Below are 19,998 nucleotides of genomic sequence, written 5' to 3'. Positions count from 1 at the left end.
TTAGAAGCTAGAAAGAAAAAGATTACCTAAGCTATTATATGGCCAGCAAATAGAGAAATGTGCATATGTGTGTGCATGTGCATGAGTGTGTGCATGTATGTGTGTGTGCATGTATGTGCGTGTGTGCATGTATGTGTGTGTATGTGTGTGTGTGTGTGCATGCATGTGCGTGTGTGCATGTATGAACAACTAAAGACAATCCGAGCTCTGGCTGCAATTTTCTAAGCTAGACATTTGGTTTTTCAACTAAAGTATTTTTTATTAGGTATCGAAGAAGCTACTCACTGTCAAGATCTAAGATCAAGTGCATGATATATTTTGAGGCACAGAGCAAAAGTATAAAAAGGAAGAAAATGATAATACTTGAGGATTTAATACAAAACCCTTAGCAGGTAAAAATAGTAGCTACTGGGGCCGAGCAAGGAGGCATTACCGAAGAGAATGGTTTACTCTGTTACAATACAAAGCTTCCTTTCCCCAGGCAGAAAAAGTAGCCAAAGCTGTCGTAAGCAGTAAGCATAGACTTTCTAGACATAGGCTTAAAATAGCGGTGCCCCAAACGACCTCGTATGCATTAAGTTGACAGTTACCGAACCCAATCAATACAGATAGGTGAAGAGAAGCCGTCGTGAGCTGTTACACACCCAGCATGCACTCAGAGACTTTGCACAAGAAGGAGTCAATCAGCAAGACATAGAGGCCTCGTGAGTCAGGCTGATCTTCCTGGAGAAGGAGTTCTGGTAAGATCTGGAACAAAGGATTCTAGGCATGCTCAGAAAACAGCCCAGCCAGGCTATGGAAGGCTGTGCAGCAGCACACCAGAGACCTCCATCTGGTACCTCCAGTCCCAAAGGAAGGCCTCGAAGGGTCCCGCTGGGATATGACGGTCAGCTGTGATCGTCAACTAGATGGGAGTTAGCGTCACCATGGAAACAAATGTCTAGATATATCTGTGTGGAGTATTTTAGACTACGTTATCAGGCTAGGAAGACCCGTTTCAAATATGGTTGGCACCACTGCCTAGGTTTTGATGCCAGCCTGAACGTGAAGCAGAGGTTGAGCTGAGTACGAGCGTCCATCACCCTCCGATGCGACGTCAGCAGCTGCCTCACGCTCCCGCCACCATGTCTTCCCCATCAGAAGGGACTAAATCCTGGCGCTGAGAACAACAATAAGCCATTTCTCCCCTAGGCTGCCTTGGTCAGGTGTTTTGTCGCCATAACAAGACAAGTAACTGACACAGGAAGGAACTCAGTACCCTAGCTGAGCAGATGGCATGTCCTTGTGGGAAAATACCTAGGATTTAGTGTCCAAAAATAGTGAGCTTCAGCTGTAAGCGACGCATCTGTACCCTCAGGCTCAGGGTCATCAGGAAGCAGATAGAAAGATTGTGAGAGCCAGGAGTGGGCTTCTATAGCCACATAGTATTTGTAGGACAGGGCAGAGCATGCCCTAAACGCGCAATGCCTAGGACAGCATGCTCAAGGCGTGCTCAAGACCCAGCCTGCTGAAGTCCCCGCATGGATGGGGAGGGGCTCATGAAGTCCCACTGTAACTGAGGAGCTATTGGTAGCTGATGGGTACCAATGGGTAACTGAGAGAGAGGAGGAGTCAATTTTCTACAGGGAGGAGGGCCCCCAAGGCCTGTGCTCCAGGAGGTGGTCCCATACTCATGCACACACAGACAGCACTAAATGGACTCTGCATGTATTAAATTGTAGAGGGGCAAAGGGAAAGAAAATAAAGTCGGGGAGCATAAGAAAGGAATTAGAGAGGAGGGAATGGGGGCGGCTTTAGTGCAAACACACCACATATTCATATATGAATATTAAATAAAATTGTTAACCAAATTTTTTAAAAGTGGAATTATTTGAATTTCAAATAAAAACCAATAAACTTGGGGAAAGGGAAACTAAGAATTGATGGACTAGAACATTACCGGAAATCCCCAACGGAGAACGCACACGTACTGTAGCAGATGATGTCAGAATCCAAGCAGCCAAAAGCTGGAAAGAGAAAAGCAACACGGATACAATAAATATTTACATAAGTGAGAAAGAAGATGTATTTTTACTTTAAATTAAATATAAAACAAAATATATTGGCTACTTTTGATTTTTTTTTCTTGTAAAAAAATGTTGAGAGTTTCAGATTAGCCTAAACCAATCAAATCCATATCGCTAGCTATAGAAAAGTAAAAGTGATAGAAAATACAGTGGGAAATGGATACCAAAAACTAAAAACAAACAAACGAAAACCCAGTTAAACAGAAGCTAAGGTTGATATAGTGAACCTTAAAAAAAATAAAAAGAAATATTGCGTATTGCTGAATTTGATTCCATCTAAATAAGCTATGACATCAAATAACCTATATTTACTTTCATCAATCAAAACCCATTAACTGGTTAAGTACATAAGGCAAAAACTAGGAGGACTTAAGAACTTTCAAAAATTCTAATAGGTGACACTATTTCACATGAGTAATACCTAAAAATCAGCTAGACTGGTAAGCCAAGATTTAAGAATAGCACACACCAACATGCGTCTATAAAGCATGTCTTGTGAGTGGAGAATGCAAAAAACAAAGCAATCGCAATAACAACATGACAATAACTACCTAAATAACATAGAAGAACTTTGCATTTTTTCTTTTCTCTTTGATACATGATCTTATTCTGTAGTTCAGCTGACCTGAGACTTCGTAAGACTCCTGCCTCTTAAGTGGTGGAATTACAGGTGAGAACCACCATGCCTATCTTTACAATTTGTGTTTTTAAGCATTGATTTTATGTACTTTATATTTTCAAATATGATAAAGGTATACATAAACAACACAGAGGTGATGAAGGAAGTTACTTAGAAAGAAAACTGTTTAACAGATAAACCACACTCCTGTTGCTGTTGTAGGAAGGACTGTGAAATTATTACCTCTCTATAGAGGATGGTATGGAGGTCCCTTTATGTGACGGCTTCCCATGTGAAATGTATGCAGCCGACAGTGCCATTTGTATAAAAAAGCCAATTTGGAGGACCACAGAGATGCCTCAGTGGCTAAGAGTAGATCCTACTCTTACAGGGGACCTGAGCTTGGATGCTAACACCCACATCATACAGTTCACAACATCTGTAGCTCCAGCTGAAAGAAATCTGATGCTTTCTTTTGGCCTCAGCAGGAACTGCATTCATGTGCACAATGCCCACCCCCATATATAAATATATAAATTTATATATAAATAAAAATAAAATCTAAAAACCCTGCAACATAAAAATAGAAAGATATAAAACATAAAAAATAGAAAAATAGAAAAGCACCTAAATACCACCAGTGGCTAGTAAAATAGAAAATGGGAACATGGAATAAGAAATTACTTTAAAAGTTAAATTTCATGGATTGTTGTAGCTTCTCCAAGCATGACTAAAGAAACACAGTGAACAAAAGTATATGACAGAAAGATGTAACTGTCAACACAGGCGATTTAGATCATTAGGGGAAAATAAAATTTGGGGACTGGGAGATAGCTAAGCAGTCAAAGCATTCGGCATTGAAGTATGAAGACTGGCATTCAGATTCCCCCATAAACTATGTAAATTAGCTTGCAAGCCTACCTACTACTCCAGTTCTAAGAGTGTAGACACTGGGTGTCCAGAGCAAGCTGTGTAACTAGATGAACCATGCAGTGAGGCCTGCATTTGATCAAGAGACCTTGCCTCGATTAATAAGGTAGAGCAACAGAGGGTGATTCCAAACATCCACCCCAGGCCTTCGAGAACTATCCCCCCCTCTTCCTCTCTCTCTGTCTCTTACACACATACACACAAAACACACACATACCACACACACCCCCCAAACATGTGTATAAACAAGTACACACAACATATACACGAGAAAATAAAAAGGAAAAAATAATATGAAAATGTTAATAAAGCAGATGGTTTTCCACCAAAGTTATTAAAGCTGACCTCAAAAGAAATTGAGAACATTCATAATCCAATCGTCGCAGAAGCCACCAAGCCAGTAATGAGTTACTCAGGCGTGATGGGAGCAGATGTGCAGATGGAATTTTATCTGAACCATAAAGAAAAGATTAGAATAAAGTTGTTTGTCATCTAGAGCATACGACTGTGAGTAAGCAGCAACTCACTCTTTGTGGCTTTATGAAGTCAGAATAACTTGAGCACTACGCCACAATAAAGCACTGCTGAAAAGCAGAGCGACAGAGCAGAAAGGACACTGCAACCAGGCTCACTGAAGATGACAGACTTAAAGACTGTAAGGTAAGTGGAAGAGGAGAAGCCACAGCAGTGCACCTGAGTGAGAACCCGAGGTCCTGAGAAGGGTTTGTTTGTGAAACATAACATCTGCCGGTGTAGCGGCACAGCCTTCAATGGACTCAACAAGGGAAGCTACATAACCGTAATAGAAGGTTTAGAAGGACTTTAATGAAAGTTACCATCTAATAAAATGTTCAGTACCACAAGAAAATGGCTTAAATTTCATGAAGATTATTTATCAAAATCTAACACTGAATATCTTAAATATAAAATGTCCAGACAATTTTAGTTAGAATGTAGAAGTATTTTTTTCTTTCTTTTATTTTATCTACTAGTTTATATTTAGGCCTAGCTTGTGTGCAGAAAAATTCTTTTCTTAAAGCCTATGGACTGGAGATTCCCATGGGTAAGGCACAGTGTAGGGAGCCTTTGCTGATAACTGACTGTTCTGTAGACAAAAGAAGCTGCATTGGAACACTTTCCAGGTCTTTGTTTCCCTCTGCAGAGAGTCCTCCAGAGATTTTACCGACATGGGCATGGGTACCTGCGTCCTTTCCTTCCTCACCAATGACCCTGAAGAAAACCGGTGCCTGCTCAGAATGTTTGCTCTGCATGACCCTTTAGTGCCTTATGACCTTAATGAAATCCTAATCTTACTTTGCCTACGTAAGATCCAACCTTAAAAAGAATCTCTAGAGTAAATACCCCATTTGGCCTTTTTCCCCTCACAATTTATAATCTGCAAGCAAACATGATGTTCATAATCTAGAGAATATGTGATCTCTTTTCCATTAGCCTGTTTATGTGACAGCAGCTGGAAAGCAGAAACAAAAGTGAGTGCCAGGTTATGGTGGAATAGAAAAAAAGCAGACAGCAAGGAAGAAAGGATACAGAAAAATAAACTCGGAGATGCTTGGCTGACCAGCAGGCATTAAGACCCAGTCAGAGCCCTCATCTCCTGCCAAAATGTTGACCCAGGCGATTGTCCTTTATTTTCTGTGCTGACTGAGGATAGAACCCAGGGCCTATGCAAGGCCTATTTAGGCAAGCCTCCTGCTGTTGAGATGCACCTATCATGGTGTGCCATTTCATCCCTCCCCCCCAGTTCCCATCAGCTTGGGGCCTCCTGATCCCAGGGTCTTTTGCAAGGCTGCCAGAGAGCTTCACACACGTAGCAGGGACATGGTGGGGTGTTGGGGTGGGTTGATGGGGGTGGAGGAGGTAGCAGTTGTAATGTCATCCATCCCATAATCTAGCCAAGGGAGACCCCGTTTCTGTCTCCCCAACCCCCACACTCCTCCCACCCCACCTCCCACCCCACCACTGCATTTGCTATGTTGGGTTATAGACAAACAGCTACAGTGCCCAAGGAGGCTTTCTTAAACAGAGAGGATCTTTCTTTCCTGGATCTCCCTCATTGTTGCCTCTGTTTGAATTTCAGGCAGTCTCCAACTGGAACTCAAAGCAAGCTTGGCATCAAGAGTACCCCAATCTTTGCTTGCATGGTAGAATTGCCCAAGAAGCAAACAAAGTGGAGCAGGTTTTCATTTTGTTTTTGTTTTGTTTTTTTTGTTTTTGTTTTTGTTTTTGTTTTAAATACAGACTGCCTACCCTCAGGTTCTTACAATTAACCCTTCACAGCCCAGGAGCCAGGTGTGGCATGAGGGAGCTAGTTAGCCAACTAGAGGAGTGACCTTCCCCATGGGCCTCTCTCAGCTGTGTGAGTGCGGAAGCTGGCCCCTCCCACACTTCCTCCTAGCAAAGGCACTAACAGTTCTTCTGGGGTTGATTCCTTGAGATCTGGTATGCTTTGTCTCTTGTTAGGAGTGACAGCATTAGCTTCTAGCCTGGTCTTCAAATGAAAAAATCTCTATCTAGCCATAAACTATCCAAGCACCCCATCCCCAAGAGTCCAGGCCCTATTCTCCCTCTTCCTGACGGGAGGAAGGACAGACTGCATTTCCGTCCCTGCTGATTGTGGTTGAAGCATTCTCTTGGTTAGATATGGCCTCAGAACGCCACTTCCGGGTTCTTCTCATATGACTTGAGTAGTGATCTTGCCAAACTCTAGACGAGAGCCCCACTAACTGTAACAGGGATGCTGTTGGTCATCCAGGGGATGGCCAAACTCCTTCCCTGCTACAGACAAAAACCTGAATGCTGAAGAAAGACAGAAAATCAAACATGAAGAAGGGGAAAGTAATTGCTTTATCCCTTTGGGATGGGCGGGGCTAAGGCTAGCAGCCTGCTAACTAGAAGCTGGCTTGGGCCACTGGGTCCTCCTATTTCTCTTTTTGGTTCTGTTTAGATTCTCAGTCCAGTGCCGTCCCACCATTTCCTTACAATGTCTTCTGGGAACAAGGTCCCTCCAGTGTAGGGAGCCACCACCAGCTCCATTTGCTGTGCATGTGTGTGGCTTGTAAAGCAAGAGGCAATGCTTGCACATACATGAAGAGACAGGTGTCACTAAAAGTGTCCTTCTTGGCTCCATTATGTTTGCCCATGTCTGTCTTTCTCTTTTTCTACCTCTGTCTCTCTAATTCCTCTTACTAAGATCAGGGTTTTTTTTTTCACATTGCATAAATGGGTGACATTTTGATTGATTTATCCCTCTGTGCCTGGCTTCTTGCACTTAACGTATAACCTCTAGTTCCATCTATGTTGCATTGGTTGATTAGATTCATTTTGTATGATTAAATACTATTCTTCTGTGTGCAGGGGCCTTGGATTTTTTTTGGTTTGGTTGGTTTGTTGGTTTTTGTTTATTTTTGGCCCCTTACAAATCGATGAGCAATTACTGTTGTTTTCGTTTCTTTATCCTAAGTAGCTGCCATGTACATGATTGTGCATTCAGTCCCTCAAACTTGATGGCACTTTCTTACCTCTCTGCTCCATGTGGTCCCCTCTTTGCTTCGATGCCCACACATACTTCTCTCTTCATTTGGGAATTCTCATTTTCTAAACGCTGCTCCCCCTGCCAGATGCCCAATGATCTCTCTGACATCACTGCTCAAGCATGGTTGCAGGCTTCTTTTTTTCTGTGTATGTTTGCTGTTGAGAACCATTCCTGGCAAAGAGGACATGTGCAGTATATGTTAACTAAATCACGCATGAAGAGATGAACAGATTCATGGCCTCAGTGGCTTTACCTGGCAGCAGCCACAGTGGAGACTTCCTGCCAAGAGGCCCTCTTCTGATGACACCTGTCTCTTTGTATATGCATGAGTTGCCCCTTGCTTTACAACCCACACGCATGCACACCAAATGGAGCTGCTAATGGCTTTTACTTGGTTCTGCTTCCTGAGCTGCTACTGCCTGTGTGTGTCCGCCACGTAATTTGTTCACTTCTTTGTTCTTAGCACCGTGTCCTCACAGCACGGAGCGAAGGTCTGGCCAGAAAAGATGCCGCAGAAGCTGTGGTAAGTGACCCGGAAGGAGTCTTCGCGCGTGCCTGGCATTTCATACAGATCAGCTAGTGTCTCGCTCGGGTGCTTTCCTTGTCTGCTGACTCTCGGGAAGCATGGTGTGCAGACTGTGTCTGAAGGCCCCGAACTGCAAGGCTGCAGAGTGTCTAGGGAGGAATTTCTTTTGAGGAGATCTGCAGGAGTTCAGCAGGTGAGCACTGAGGATTCCGCAGCTGCACTGAGTGGATTTCTCCTTTTTCCTTTGCGTCTCCTGCTCTTCCTTCTGCCACCTGCCACCAATGGCAGTCCCGGTGTGCAGCCAGTTTCTTGTTCTCCTGCGAATGTGATTCTGTCACCCCCTCCATTTGTCTGGCCTTTAGTTACCAAATGGTGGATGGTTTGACCTACTCCTCTTTCAAACATCTGTCCCAGATGCTTCTCCAGTGGAAATGATGACTAGCTCACACCGTTCACTGTTAACTTACAGTGGCTCTTCCTGGCCAACTTGCAAAATTAAATATCTATATATCTATATGTGTGTGTGTGTCTGATAGATCCTCAGTGACTCCATGGAGTTGAGTATGTTAAAGGTAACCCATGGTCATGGATGCCTGACCCCACCACCTCCAAATCTCATCTCAGCACCACATCCTTAGAAAACTACACCTAGCCATACCCAGTCTAGTTAGAATGTCCTGGCCCAAGATAAATTGGAATACCCTTGCTTATTATAAATTAGTCAGCCAATAAATTATAAATTAGACTGTTCTTACCAAGGATAAATTAGAAGAATATCCTGAGTTCTTACAAATTGGAATGTTCTCACATAGTCTAAGTTAGAGCTCCTTGCTCGGTATCAGTTACAGTGTCCTTACCCTGTCTAAGTGACATTGGTCTTCTCTGTCTTAGAACCATTTAACCACCTGCTGCACTCTGATACATTTGTTTGTGTCTCTTTTGCTGAGGGGTAAAGTTGGATTGGATGTGCATTTTATTTTTTTATAGCGTTTTTTATTAGAACAATTAGCAAGTGCTGAGCACTTAGTGGTTGCTCAGTAAACACATGTTGACTCACGGATTAGTCAGCTACCACCTATGCAATCCCCTTTGCTCAGGTTGGCCAGCCCCGGAGAAAGGCAGGCAAACAGATCTAGGGCATAGCCACATACACAGCTCTGGCTGATCCTTAGCAGCCTAGCTCAAGTACTAAGGAACTGGCTTTGCAGCGGTGTAGTGTGGATTTCAGTATCACACCTGCCATGTGTCAACTTTGCCCGCTGTAACTTTGAAGTCACCTTGGAAAAAGCCATGTGTTCTCAGCTTCGTCAGCTAGAAATACGTGACACTAATATGTCACAGCCCCTTGTTCAGGAGCGTTGTGAAGACCACATAAAAACGTATCCAAAAGAATTTGATAAAACGCAAAGCAGCACACAGAAGGAAACTCGCAGTTGCCCCACTCAGTTTGGTGTATTCAAAACCACACAGAAAGGCCGTCTGATATACTTAACTTGATACACCTAACTATTGTTGAAAACATTACTGGCCACATAAACTCTAGCACCATGCACGGTGAGAATGAAGACAGTTTGTGCGCTGGGCCTCACCAAGGTTTTAGTAATCCCTCCAGGGTGTGACTATGAACGGGTATGGAAAGCAAAGGGCGGAGACAATTGGCCATCATTTCAAAACCCCGGGGTGCCTTTTTAAGTTCCTTTCAAAAGCTACATGAGATCTCTGTCTTCACTTATGAGGGCAGCACCTGAACAAACTGGCTGCCTCCGTTAGAGGTTTATGGAGTGATTCTGAGGAGATTTCACACGGTTGCCCTTGTTGATCTGAGGTGATGGAACTCACTTGGCTTCAAATAGATCAGCGCGGGGCTGGAGCTTCAGCGTGTATTCCCTCTATAACACCCATGAATTCGGTGGAGACCGGCCAGGTCTTCATTTGCCAAGTGGTGAGATACCGATCAAAGCGTGCCTCTGTGACGGAGCCTGCTGGAGTGAAGGCCGAGTTCAGTTGAGAGTCTCGTAGACCTCACCTTCCTCTCTTTGCTGCCTCTTTAGTGCCATGCACTCCTTGGTTGCCATTGCTCCTTCTTTAAGGGGGACAACCTAAAGGAACCATAAGCTTGAGTCATCTGCTCTCTACTCCATCAGCATCCTAAGCCGCTCTCACCATTGTGTACAATAGGCAGAACTAAGTTTACAATAGATAGCTACACCTATAAGGAAGTCCCAGTGATAACTTGTTCCTCTAATTATAAATAAACAACATAAGTTGGAGGTGGGAATAGGGCTCGGTGGATAAGAGTGCTTGCTGTGCAACTACAGAACCCGAGTTTGAATCTGCAGTACACATGAAAATAAACAAGTGGGCGTGGCCACACACGGTCTTATTGCCTCGGCTCAGTGAGTTATTGGAGACAGTGGGTACACTGGGGATTACTGGCTGGCCAGTCTATCAGAAATGGTGAGCCTCAGGCGCAGTAAGAGATCCTGTGTTAAGGGGATGAGATGGAGGCTGATAGGGCAGGACAGCTGCTGTTTTCCTCTGGCCTCTGTGCTTGAGTGTACGGGCATGTGTCCTCCATGAACGTATACCATCCCACACAGAGAACAAAGCAACGCATTTTTAATATCCCACAGCCTGAGTTCCTTCCCCTTAATGTCTCTTTCTCACTCAGAGTTGTTTAGGGTGCTAGAGCCGCTCAGAGTGCTGAAAACTGAACAGGACAAAGAAAAGACCAACTGGTTCTTCAGGACGTGACTGTGAGCTGACTGAAGAGCAGGCCCAAGAATGGAGTAAAGCGCAGTGAGAATGATTTGTGGAAGCCCCGCCCTCTCTTTGCTGGGACATCTCTGACTCAAGCCTTAGTTACCCTGATCTCAGCATCCCATCCTATGAACTCCACTCTCCCACCCAAGCCAGTGCTTTATCTCCAAGCACTGTGTTCCTGTCAGAACAGCCACATTGACTTAGCTGCTGTGACCCAAACAGTGTGCTGTTGTTGCTGGGATCCTAGCTCAATTACTGAGAATTAATGACAGGCAGGGCGAATGCCTAGAAAACAAACAGGAAATTGAACCACTGTAACATGGCAGCAGAAGAAACTCCCAAAATTCTTCCCCACCTACACCCCTTCACCCTGAATCTGGCTTCTGAAATATTGGTGGATGTAGGAACATAGCCCTTGAGTCTGTGTTGGACTATTAGCCTATGAGGCGCGTAGGTGAAGCGCACTGTTGTCCACTTCTGTCTCCTCACCAGTGCCTTCCTACCTCACTGTTGTGTGCAACACTTTCAATGCTTTAAAGACGACAAATACCAGTTAGCACCCTGTTTTCTGCTTGTTGAGACAGAGCCTGATTAGGAAACACTGGTGTCATTTACTTGGACATCTTGGCTCCTTGGGTCCAGCAGATGCCATTTCTCTTCACACTGATGATGCTTCTTAACTGATCTTTGTGGCACAAGGCTAACTCATCCTAAATCTCACTGAGAACACCCACAGATGCTACTCATGGTTCTGGATTACGAAACGTAATCTGTGAATAGCCCTTAAAAATAGACAGTGCTAGTCAACTTGACACAAGCTGGAGCCAACTGGGAAGAGAGAACCTTGGCTGAGAAAATGCCCCCATCCTATGGGCCTATAGACAAGCCTGAGGAGTGGTTCCTTGATTAACGGGTTAATGTTGGAGGGCACAGGCCACAATGGCTGGTGTCGCCCCTGAGCAGGTGGTCCCAGATTGAACAGAAGGGCAGGCTGAGGAAGCTTTGGGGAGCAAGTAAGTAGGCAGCATCCCATCACTGCCTCTGCTTCAGATCCGTTCCCCCACGCCCCAGCAGGTTCCTGACCTGAGTTCATGTTTTGGCTTTCCTCAGTGATGGACTATGATCAGGATGTGAAAACAAATTAATCCCGTTTCCTGTCTAAATTGCTTTTGGATGTGGTGTTTTAATCACAGGAATAGATAACAAACTGGGACAGAAGGCAAGGCAGATGACTAGTTGTGGCCCAGAGGAGATGGCATCCTAATCGGCCACATAGCAGAACTCAGCATCATTTCTTAAGTTATCCAAGCACATCAGCAACACAGCTGTACAAACTGGATTCTGATACCCTCATGGGAGCAAACCCTCGTACAAAGTGACACTGGTGATTGAGAAAGGAGATTAGAAACAGACCCAGTAAATCTATGTCCTGGAGCCGAAGCTGACACAAGATGGAGTGAAGGTCCAAGTGAGCTCCTGTTTGCAGCAGGGCAGAGAGGGCTTGCAGCGTGTGAGGAAGCAGGGGGAGACGGGCATGAGATGGGGTGGCCCATGACTCAGCAACGCAGCCGCAGCCGTGCAGTTGCAAAAGTCAGCGCTGCAAGGCCTGCTGGGAAGATGGCGGAGGAAGTCCCTCAGGGAAAGCTGCTCCTGCACGGAGGCTGGGCAGCCCACTAGCACTGCCTTAGGCAGCCCCATGGTCTCCTAGGCCGAGGATTCTGCCTGTGCCAAAGCTGCAGATGCTTCTGTTGGACTCCTTTTGCAGATGGCGTTAAGTGGCTAATCTCTGCTCGGCCCGTGGGGGCAAATCAATAGAGGACAGTTACGTGATGAGTGAATGTTGTAACTTCCCACCACTCTAACCATCTTCACACTGGTACTGGTCAGTTCCTCAGAAACTTTCAAAATATTTTAAGTGTTTCATAGTTTCCTAATTATTCTAACTCTTGATTAAGCAGTGCTGTTTTTTCTAACACAAAGGGATACTGGGCTTACAGGCCTTTGTGTTGAATGTCTGTTCTGAGCTCACTGTCTTCCAAAACTGCCCTCTTCCTTCTCTGAACCTCAGCCAAAGCCCTCCTCCTATGGAACGCCTTCTCTGACCTTCCCAAGCAGAGTTATAGTCTTTGCTAGCTTCTTCTGTACCATGTACATTCCCCGCTAAAGACTCATTAATCACACTAGATAGAATTAGAATAGGAAGGCTCAGATCAAAGGTGCAGATCTTATTCCTCTTTGCACTCTTAGCGGGATGGTCCCTGCCATGTGCTGTGTACTCTTTAAATATTTATTGGGTGATTAAATGAAGGCATGAATGAAAGTGAGTATATAAATAAAAGATTTATGAGAATTGGTTTGTGAAAAGCCTGGCATTTAAGCAGAAAAAAAGGCAGCTCTAACTCTCTGCCTTTGGGAATTGTATTCTAAGGAGAATTTAAAAATTTTAGTGTATACTTATGTATATATATGAAGTTATTAGGCTCGGCATGGTGGTATACCCCTGTAGTCCCAGTACTCAGGGGAGTGAGGAAGGAGGTTCTTGAATTTGAGGCCACCTTGGGATACATAGTGAGTCCCTGTTATAAGGAGAAGAGGATGGAAGGGGAGAAGGAGAAGGAGAAGGAGGAAGAGAGGAGAAGAGAGAGCCGGAAAAGCGAGAGGAAGAGGAAGAGGAGGAGGAGGAGGAGAAAGAGAAGGAGGAGAGCAATTTTTCTTGCCAGTATTTTCAGTCTTTCCCCCTTCCTTCCAGGGGATGAGCCCTCTGCTGAAATGATGACAACGATGAGAGTTTCCTGTTGTCCCCTATTCATCTGACAGTGAAGAACACGGTGCCAGTGCCAGAACTTTTCAAGGCAGCAGCGCACTAATGCATCGTCTTAATTATCTAGACTGTATTCTCAGGCTAAGACCAATCAGAAAGAACCACAGACTGTGCCTGGCTTCCCCTCTAACGGCTCTGTCTCTGTCGATGGAGTGTATGCCGGATACCTGTGGAGGATTGTGGTGATCTGCTCCTGGCCAAGGCTGCTGGTCTCTGAGATATACTTCACTCCAACACATTGTTGCAGAGACAAACAGAACAACAGGAAAAAACACTGTTTGTCTCGTGGCATGTACTCGTAAAGACCTTTCCTTTTTGCTTGCAGCATAGTTTTAGTATTTGTCTTTCATAGGAACATCCAGCCTGTCTTTAATGTTGCCAACATGATCCCACCCAGGGTTGCTGGGGTGTTAGCAAACACAGGCAGCAGGACTTCTCCATTTCCTGACAGCTTGGGAGAGCCCCACTCCAAGCAGGGAGCTTTAAAAGCACACATTCCTTTATTGTTCCCTTAGAACAAATTATTAGTGTCATGATTTCATTATCTGTTTAAAAGTGTCATGTGTCAATGTCTTCTGATTCCCTTTGGTGCTTTAGTTATTACCAAGTGAGGAATGGATATTTTCATCTGTAGCTAGATCCTTGAGTCCAGCAGATACAATTCATCAGTCTCAGTCACTGGGAGTGTGGGGAGGCATCTGGTCGACTGTACTGAAAGCCTGAGCTTGGGAATCAGGCTCCCTTGGATCTGAATGATGCCTCTGGCCTGTCTTACCTCTGTGACTGGGCAATCAGCATCTCATACCTCAGTTTCCCCATTTATTGAAGATGATTGACAGTATCCCCACTGAGGAGTTAAGGTTCAAACTAAATGAGTTTTCAACATGAAGCTCACAGCACTGTTATAGACCCATAGACGGCGACTCAGCAAATGTTGACGGTGCTAGCAATGATGAGGAGCTTGAAGACACGATATTTGTCAGGAGGTAAAATTCTTCGACCAGGGACGTTCTCGATCACTTACAGAGAGCTCTCTTCCTTGCTCACAAAATCAAATACCAATTTTTTTTGGACGAATAAGATCTGAATATTTTCAAAGTGCTGTGTTTCATATCACAGCAACGCTTTGACTTCAGACCTTCTGATGCCACTGGGGACAGAGAGCAGGGTCTGGCTGACCTAGAAGTGGACACAGGTTTCTTTTTGATTGTCCAAAGGTCTGTCTCCAGTACCTGTAAGCCTGGGTGATGAGGACCCTAGGCCTCTGTCCCTTCTGATTAGAAGTCTGTCTTTACATCTCTGCATCTTTGGGAATGGCTTCCGATACATTGTATAAGGAATTACTAGACAAAAAGCAAGGAAATAAAAAGACACTAATATTTTCATCTGATTAATATTTGGTTTATTTAGCACATGGCTTTCTTTGTTTAGTAATGCCATGCTGTGCTTTGAGTGAAGAGCTATTTTGGGGGAAGGTGGGGAAAAATATAGAGAACAGACTTTTCAGCTCATAAGAAGCAGGTTGGATGGGCCTGGGGAATGCAGGAGGAAGTGAACAAACAGAGAAGGCATTTTGCTGCCGAACATGAATTTTACTTTTCTGAGAACAGGTGCCTTCTTCAGGACTTAGAGACAAAAGCTGGGCTACAGTCGTGAGATAAAGGGCTTCCCATGATAGCATGAGGACTTGAGTTTGATCTCCAGAACCCATGCTAAAAACCAATCTGGGTACATGGTGTCCATTTGTAGTACCAGTTCTGGGAAGACAGAGAGAGGAGGATACTTTTTTCAGGGGGGGTCATTGGTTAGCCAGCCTAGCATAATCAGTGACCTCCAGGCCAGCAAGAGACCCCCAAAAGCAAAACGGAAAACTCCTGAGTGAATCAGACTCGAGGCTCACCACCTGCACATGCATTCACCATGTACCCATCCATCCAAAAGCACACACCCAGCAAGAAATTGGACACTGAAGGATGCGGCATTCTGCATGGGCCCATTTGTTGGCTCATAGCACTTGAAGATGATAACACTTCTTGTTATTTTGGAGCAAGGGTCTTCAAGATGTTGACAAGGCTCTTCCTCAAGAGCCTCCAGAGACACAGACAGCAGTGGAAGTGTCTTGCCCACTCTGGGCTTCACACATAGACATACCTGAGGTTCTTGTAAGCCTATGGAGAAAGTGCTGATGAGGTTCATCCCCTGCACAACTCCCAGCATTCCAAGGTTCGTAGACAACATCTCCCACCCACAGATAGTAACAAAGGCTAACGTAGGGGCATGGAAGGCCAGGTGTTTTGGTTACCTCCCTTTTCCCATTGCTGTGACAATATTTGAGTCAAGAGTGCCTTAAGGAAGGAAGGGTTTGTTCTAGCTCCCAGTTTATGGGTATGGGCCATTGTGGTGAGGAACACGTGGAGACTGGTGTGTGAGACAAGCGATTATGTTACTTCTGCTGTCAGGACATGCAGAGAGATAGAAATAAATACTGATGTTCACTCAGTCTCCTCTTTTTAAATTCAGCCAAGGCCCCAGCAATGTTCTGGCCATACTTAGGGTACATATTACCACTCAACTAACTCAGTCTACAATGCTCCCTCTCAGACATGGCAGGACATCATAGGAGGTCTTACATCCATGAGAGCTGGCAGCTGTGAGGCCAGAGCCTGCACCTTTCTCACTTGGATGCTTTCAGCTCTCCTCAGATGGTCTATGGAGGCCCCCGTAGGCTGGAGGGCTGAGGCACAAATAAGTGGAATCTTTGTTTTATTGGATCTATAGGGAAATGAATCTCACAGTTTCTGAGCCATAAACTCAAAGTTAAGTTGTCCTATATATCCTTTTAAACTGTATCTTTCAAGAGTCCCAGTCCAGGGTCTCCCAGGCTCTTTGTTTCAAGAGATCATGCCTACATCTTCTGGCCTCTGCCTTTGCAGCTCCAGCTTCAAGGTCAGTAACTTTAAGACTGTGCCATGCATATTTTAGCCCACAGAGCATCATTCAAAGCTATGGTCTTGTGTAAGGCACATAACCTTCTCTGTGCTGCTTCAAATTAAAAAGAGGAATGAAATAAAATTTGGGAGCCTTAATTTTTCCTCCAAGTCAAATTCTTAAACATTCTTAAACTAAGTTAGTACCCTTGAAATATTATTTTATTTTACTTTATGTGTGTGGGTGTTTTGCCCACATATATGTCTGGTGCCCAGGGAGTCCAGAAGAGGGCATCAAATCCCCTATAGCTGGAGTTACAGATGGTTGGGAGCGGATTTTGGGAATTGAGCAAGGTCCTTTGGGAGAGCAGCCAGTTCTTTTAACCATTGTGCCATCTCTCCAGACACCTAGGTCTATTTCTTTAAAAAGCCTCAATATGCTTCTCTGACACCTCATCTCCATCCAAGCTCCTCCCTGTTCACAGGAAATGATGGTAGTGCATGTACAGCAGGTAGCTTGCTTGCCTCACATCCTCACAGAAAGGGCATCTGACTGGGTCATCACTGATACTGAATGTGGCTGTAGCAGCATAGGCTCCAGGTAACTTCCTAGTACTCTGAAGGATCATTAACCCACACAGGTAGTTAGAAGCAAAGCCTAGAGGCCAGGGCTTGGAAGGATTCTACCAATCACCTGATGCAAGGAAAAGGTACTTAAGATTTATCCCACCCCCATCCCCAACAGTCAGAGCGGACACGAGAGAGAAAGGAATGACACGCCCGTTCATGGTTTGTGCACTCAGTGGGTGCAATCTCAGAATCTCTCAGCTTTGTTACTTGGGTTCTATACCCATTAATTCTGCAGAGAAGATCAAACACGCAGGTGCCAGTGGAAGAATTGAGAGGCCAGTCGCACCCGTATCATCACGTTTTTCCCAAGTAGAATTCTCTCAGCTATATCGATCAATTCCGAAGTTCTGGTTCTCTGAACATATGACTACCCTTCAACTCTTCAAGGTGGTAATGCTGTCTCTCACACTGTCGCCTTCCTTTCCCCAGCAGAGTGAAGACCTTGTGTTGTGTGTCCAACATGACACGAGCCCAGGCAAGTCTTGCTAAAATGCTGCTTGCTGTATTTTCCATGTTTCCTCTGCAGAAGAACACATACGCAGGCAACTGGGAGGTTGGATTGTTTGATCCCCTGTGTCATTCATTCTTACATGTGTGTCTTATGTGGAGTTCCTCTCGGCAGAGCACATGGTTGCTGGTAATAGGCTGAACAGGAGGAAACAAATGCTTTTCAAGGCTTCCTCTATGATAGCCATGCGGGTATTTCCTCCTCTTCTGTTCATTGCCTATCTGCCATTTTGAAATCTTAGAGGCACCAAAATTGAAGGGTCATCTTTGGTTGATGCCCATTTCACAGATGAGAACTTCCCCATGGTTGCGTGTTTATTGGAGGTTGGGTACCAACAGACTCTGGGTGATCTTAGCTGATTTTCTATGGTCAGTAACTTCTTGTTCTCCTATACATGACCTCTAGCTCTGTTTGAACGAGACCAGGGTAAACGCAGGCCTCTGTAACCATGGAAATCCATTGTCTACGGCAATACAAGGTAACATAAGTATATGGGTCATGAAGAGACTTTTGAAGAGACTGTCTTGTTATAGGAATTAATGTCTTTTGCAGTGGTTTAATATAGATCTACATTAGAGCAAAAAAAGCATCTTTCAGTGCTGCCTCTGGCCAATTGTTCAGTGGGAGGTTCTAGTCTAAATCTGCTAAACAGCTGGGAACCCAATAGTTTCTCTGTAAAGACAGACCCAAGTGAATCTTCTCACTCAGAATGCTCATTTTATACTTAGATTCTAAACACCCAGGAAGGCAACTATTCTATCTACTTAACCCATGCTTTTGATATTTGAGGAGAATATTGCTATACTTGTGATAATTCTCCCAAATTCTTTCGTCTACTTTACCTTTGGTCTTGTTTCTGCTTTCCTTTTACTTGCTTTCTTAAAACACCAGCACACACACACACACACACACACACACACACAAATACATCCACAAATATAGATATATCTAACACATTTATCTATCTATCTTTTCATCTTTGAGGGAAGGACCATCATTGGGCATAATAGAGTTTAAATTGTGCTTCAGGTGCTGGGAATGTGGCCCAATTAATTGAATGCTAGCCTAGAATACTTTAAGCCATGAGTTTAATCCCACCACCACACACACCAGGTATGTGTGTGTTTGTGTGTGTGTGTGTTGTGGTGATGTGTGCCTGTAGCCCCAGGATTCAGAAAGTAGAGGCAGGAAGATGAGCAGTTGAAGTTCCCCTTTGGCTGCATAGTGAGTTCAGTGCTGGACTGGGTTAGATAGGTCAAACAAGAATAAAAGGTGATCAGGCCTGTGAGAAGATTCCCTTGCTGCAAAGCCTGAAGGCCTGAGGTCAATCCCCAGAATCCATATAGTAGAAAAGAAGGGCCAACTCCCACAAGTTGTCATTTGACCTCCAGTTATGCACTGTGGTATGGTAAACATGTATGCATACATGTATACAAATACACATACACAACACTCAAATAAATAGACAGTAAGAATAAAAAAAATTAATTAAACCATGACACAGACCCTTCAAAGGTTTGGATACCTGCTCTGAACTTTGCATTATATATCATCTATCAGACTGCCCTGCATTGGGCCATGGTAGCCTCTGCACTCATGTCTTAGTTTCAGGTGTGGGAAGCACTTGACCTTGGGTGACTTCTCTGAGTAGAGGCAAACACAGAAGGAGCTCACAGCTGAAGGCCAGGCGAGGACTGTGCACAGCAAGGTCTTCCATGAGGGCAGTAGTGCTCGATGCCTACTGCAGATGAAGAAGTCTTATTGGTCTCTGTTGAGCTGGTAGGAAAACTTCAGTGTCAAAGACATTCATCCTATAAAGAGCTCTCTTTTTCCTACCTAACATGTCTCCGTTGTCCACGAGTTTGGGTGTGAATTCCCTGATGTGGCTTTCCAAGAGATCTGCCTTTAGGCTCAGATCTTGGTGTTCAATATTTGCCTACTCTTGGGTAGCAAAAGGTTTTGGTCCAGTGACACCAATTTTTCTCTATCCTATACATGGCTTTCCTATTCTTGCCTCTACCAATCCATACAGTCAGAATGCTTTGTACCTTTTGAGAAACACAGAGAGGTTGAAAAGGCAAATTTTACTATAATTACAAGGGCTTGAAGCTCAAAAGTAACCTGTGTTCATGTGCAGGAATTGACACAATGTACACTGTTAGTAACAATAAAGTTTTATTGGAACAAAGCAATGACAATTCATTTGCATATTGTCTGTGGTTACTGTTGTGTTATACTCAGTGATAAAGCGGAGTTGCCAAATCAGAGATCTTAAGTCTCATGAAGCATGCAAAGTATTGACTTTCTAGCCCTCAACTGAAAACATATGCTGAAAATTTACCCCAACCTTTTCTTTGTAGTAAAAGTGGTTCTGGGTTCTCTGCAGTATGCCGAGAGTGCTTGGTTCCCCTGACTGATGCAGCTTGACACACATGAGACTCAGAACAGCGTATCTGTTAAGAGATGGGCTCTCCAGGTCTACGTCTCACAAACCCAGGCTGCCTGTGAGCAGGCACAGCTTTGTATCCCAGCAGACCTTAGGAAAATCCAGGGTTTCTCTCAGCCTCAGAATCCTGCTTGGCTTTGCTGTGGTTTTCAAAAGTGTGAGGCTGTGAGCGTCTTCAAGGTGCCCTTTGAACTCGCATGTATAGTCAT

The sequence above is a fragment of the Acomys minous genome (genome assembly GCF_964271855.1).
Source record: "Acomys minous genome assembly, chromosome: 19".
Classification (NCBI taxonomy): Eukaryota; Metazoa; Chordata; class Mammalia; order Rodentia; family Muridae; genus Acomys; species Acomys minous.
The sequence above is the reverse complement of the archived record's forward strand: the minus strand, read 5'-3'. Positions refer to the sequence as shown.